Here is a 4712-nt window from a genome sequence, read left to right as displayed (position 1 = left end):
TCAAAATTTTACGTCGCTACAATTAGATTTGAATAAATATGTCAAAAATACAAAGGAAATTAATCTGAAAGCCTATCTTTGAGAAGAAAAAGAATCTAAAGATAGCAAACAGGACAAAAGTTAGATGCCCTAGATACCACCGCTTGAGCATTTATATGCCAGCTCCATGAAGACTTTCTTGAACTCAACATGTGTTTAAAAGATCCAAAATACTTTGTTGATGCCCCGATATGCAATGCACTTCACTCTTCGTTTAATCAGATATAGCAAGATTACCGTGTGCTCTTCAAAATTTCAGCTGACCTTTCGGGTTTTCAACTCAAAACCCTTTTGGTCATAAGGTGCCCTTTGCGGGTTTTCACCTTGGCCTCTCTATTTTTTTTTATTTTTTTCTTTTTATTTCATTTTATTTTTCTTTTCTTTTTTCCTTTTTTTTTTTTGAAATAGAAGTCCCAAAGTATCCTTTGCGGGTTTTCACCTTGGCTTCCCTTCTCCTTCAGACAAAGTACTCCTTGACCGAGTCCGAATTCACTGGATCAAATAAATTCTTCCTATCCATTTCTTGTCAAAATCAGTGCACCTATAGAGAAAGCCCTCTTCGCAACATATGGCCCTTCCTAATTCGGCATCCTTTTGCATGGAAGGATCTCTTTCAGCACAAGGTTTCCTTCATGAAATTTTTTTGGACGAACCTTCTTTGTCATAAGTTTGTGTCATCCATTCTTGGTACATTTGCTTAGGATGAATACTTTCAAGTTAAGTTTACTAGAGGTATTCAATTCTTGACTCCATCAAAGCTTGGAGGAAAAATCTTGATTCATAAACCCATGAGAAAGGGATCGCCCCAGCAGCAGTCCTGGCTGTTGTTTGTCAAACCCTACAAAAAGATGGTTCAATGATTCTCAGCAGATAAGAATGAAGTTGCTGACTTTATCCTTCAACCTGGAAAGATGAGGTACAGAGATTACTCCCGGAGCATACATCCCACCATGACTTGATGATGTTTCTGAAGCATCCCTAATCTTCATAAATTGCCCCCAACTGTGAAGCTGCCAAATTAGCGTAGCAAATAGGAGCCACAACAAATATGGATGTGGTGCTCTTTTCATACATATAGGATAGAGAATGAACAAACTCTTGCAGATCATCAGTTGAAAACCCAGCTTGGTCTAAGAGAACATGATAGTGGGTTTGCCTCGTGATTCCAATCATTCCAGCATGGGTACCAAGGTAAAAATCATTGTTCTTTGGATGGCATACTTTGTTGTCAATGATAGTACCATGTAGCACATTGTCAGGAGATCCCTGCTGAAAAAACTTGGTATGGTGGTTTTTCGTACAACAATAACCATAATTTTTAGGGTTCCACTTCTCGTCAAGGAACTTGCAAGCCTCAATAACTTGATCAAAACTTGATTGAATTGATACTCGCTAACTCCATCCCTGAAAATAATGATTTGATCAGGTTTCCTCTTCCCTAAACTTGTATAGAAGTCTAAGAGAGCTTCCTTCATGATACCGTCATCCACTTTGTCAGAAACTGATTTTGAAGAAAGAATCTATCATTTTAAGCTTCAGGGACTGTGTACGGCCTGATGCCCCATAGCTGGAAATCAATGGCCACCGCCTGGAGCTAACCATCGCAGCTGTTGACGACATATCAGACTGCTCAAGAAAGCCAAACAATGCACCCATTCCAAGGATGATGGTTGGAACCTTTGAAACAACTGGAATTGAAGGTGTTTGCCCTAGCGTAAGCATAGAGAGTGGGCGGTAGTTTCTTATGCCAATTTTTACCAGTTTCGGTCATCTTCTGTAATTTATTTTTTTCTTCTTTTTCTTTTCTTTTGGCAACATTTATTGTACTGTGGTATGGCGCATTATCTTTGAAAAGACTGCAAACTTTTGGCATTGTGCAGTTATATATAATCATTTTTTTTAAATGGATAACTTTTGACTTTGTAATATTGGCATATGAAGCTATCTCCCCCTCTTAATGGAGTAGTTGACATCCACAAAGATGAGTCATTGTCAGCTTGAAACTTTTGACGAGCTCGGGCCCATAACATACATGCCCCATAAGCCTTAACTCCTTTAAATTTGGCATTCATTGTACAACTGATGCGATCCCTTTCCATGGTGGACCAACAGTGCCCCAAAACCTCATGTTTATCCTGGCAATTGCAAATCCTCCTGCATGCGTCTTTCGACCACATTTTTGAATTCCCATAATAGTCTCAACAAGGTCTTGTTTTGTCTCCTCAGCTAATTCTAATTTCGCAATCTTTCCTTCCTCTAAGGCTATATTTCCTACCACCATTTCATGGGGTAAAAACAAATTCAGAAAAAAGTCACAATTTCTGTCACCTTCAAAGTACTGAGATTCCTCTAAACACATATCGCACTCAAAAGGAACTCTGAATCTGTATTATCGTTGCCCGTGTCATTGATATCTAGGGATCTATGATAGGCACACAAAAGAATATACAAGGAATAAATGAATCCAAGAATGACTATTTACATGAAATGAAAATAAAGAATGTCAAAGGTCAAAAGAATTAGAATGAAAGAATATTTACTCGGATAAATAATAAAAGTATGTTTTATTGAAAATAAAAATGTCTGAACATGAGCCCACTTCTCAAAAGAAATCACATTACTCCTAGGCTTTAGAGCAACAAGAGTGTTCTGAATATTACTCCGTAAAATTCCTAAAGGTTACAGAAAGTTCTTCTGCAGTCCAATTGTTTAAAGAACTTCCCGATTCGTAAGGGCGAATGCCCTCAAGGTTTCTTTGTTCAATCCCTTCCTCATGTATGACATTCATGGGATGATTTTCATTTCCAAACACCCCCTTCTCCGGGTAAGCTATCCCTCCTGACACAAAAGTCGGGGATATGTAAGGGAACATCGTTAATTCCCATTCAACTTCTTTTTCACTCAGCCGTGACCCTCTACTCTCTCTCTCTCTCTCTTTTTCTCTTTTTAATAACTTTAACTAACTAGGGTCTTTTTTATAATTTTGAATGTAAATAATGCAATGAAATGCTATAAGATGCAAATAAATGTAAAAGGTATCGATCTCGATTCAATCTCCTTTAGAAAACTTTATTTAGAAAAAGAATATATTTACATATAAATGGATTACAAATACGCTTTCACCCTAATGCCTAAAGTTTTAACAACAAAACAAACTCTTGGCCACGATCAGATTGTAGCTCATATTGGTGCTCAATATGTCAGCCTGTGCCGCCAATGTCTGTAAATAATCAGGTGCCTCCTGAGTTTGAGCTACGACCTCACCTGTGGGGTAATCCGTGCAGCTAAGAGCACCTCCTCCAATACCTGTGAAGTTGTTCTGATTATTTTGAAATAGATTAGCGAACAGGTAGGAATTTCGTTCTGCAGTGTGCGACCTTAAAATAATATCCTATATCCTCAATATTTCTTGAGAGCTTTCAGATTTCTACCCACGCAGAGCATCCTTGGTACCTTCGCAGTATAGCTAATCTCTAAAGCTCTTTGTATGATATGGTCTTCTTTAATCGCTCTCTTTCACTCTTACTTGAGCTATCCAGGCCATCGGGGCTTGCATTTCCATTGTTTCTGATAAGTACAACAATAAACTCAATCTTCTTGATTGGTAGCGGTCTTATAGTAAACGAGCTTTTTACCATCATAGGCAAAATTCTTTCCATCCAACTCATTTTTGTAGGTCTCATGCACTCTATCAATCACTTTCCTTCCAATACCCTTACCATCCACATGGCAACCGTCTTCATATGAAAGAGAAATGCTATAATGGTAGAAGTGTCCATCAATACTCCCACACTCACTTTGAATTGCTCATCTATCCTCCTGTCAAGCAAATACTGCAAGTCCCCTTAGTTATTGTAGAACAACTGCTTGGCTTCATTACTCCATTGATCCCATATTTCCTTTAACTCCTGGAGATTACTTTGTGCCATGCTGATGCGAGTGTAACCCTATAATTCTGATGTGTATCCTTCAGCGTTTCCTTTGACCATTTATGGACGTTAACGTTGCCCTCCATTCTATCAAGAAGTCTGTTCTCCATAATAAAACTTTCTAACTTAGAAACTGACCGTGAATCGCTAATGCAAAATGACATGCATAAAAGAAAGAACACAGCCAGTATCTTATGATATTAATAAACACAAAGATAACCTAAGTATAATTCTATCTATATTGAGCTCTTACGGTTTTTCTATATGTGGTTTGTTTCTAAAGTTTGAGGTACCCGAACCAGTAGATTCCTCGATCCTCACCCATTATAGGCTCATTTGAATCGAGTTCAGTTTAGGGGAATACATTTCCCTATGGCTACACGGAGATGAAAATCTCACGAAACCATACGTACGGATGTATCCCGAAAGTGATCCACTATCCTGCACGGAGGCGAAAACCTCACGAAGGCGTAGTTTCTCACTCTCACTTAAGGGTGTGACCACAACGGTCATGCAAATGCAATGCGTATCAGAATATATAACACATGCAATAATACAAACACATGTAATGCAAAGAGGATTGAATTTTAAAATTTTTCAAATTTTCGACATTAAGACAAAAGGAAAGCAATTATACGGCTTGACTCTCTTATTAGTCCCCAGCAGAGTCACCAAGCTATCGAAACCATTTTTAAATCGAGTTTTGGAAAATGAGAATCGACTTTAAGAAAAACGAAAACGGGA

At 38.1% G+C, this 4712-nt stretch overlaps 1 pseudogene; it reads right to left on the bottom strand.

Annotated features, from left to right (window-relative positions):
• Window positions 1-902: 902 nt before the first annotated feature.
• On the bottom strand, window positions 903-1761 carry LOC107933234 (protein argonaute 4-like; annotated as a pseudogene).
• Between the last annotated feature and the right edge of the window lie 2951 nt (window positions 1762-4712).

Source organism: Gossypium hirsutum, chromosome A09, assembly GCF_007990345.1.
Source record: "Gossypium hirsutum isolate 1008001.06 chromosome A09, Gossypium_hirsutum_v2.1, whole genome shotgun sequence".
Taxonomy (NCBI): Eukaryota; Viridiplantae; Streptophyta; class Magnoliopsida; order Malvales; family Malvaceae; genus Gossypium; species Gossypium hirsutum.
This window is presented reverse-complemented; position numbering and strand designations above follow the sequence as displayed.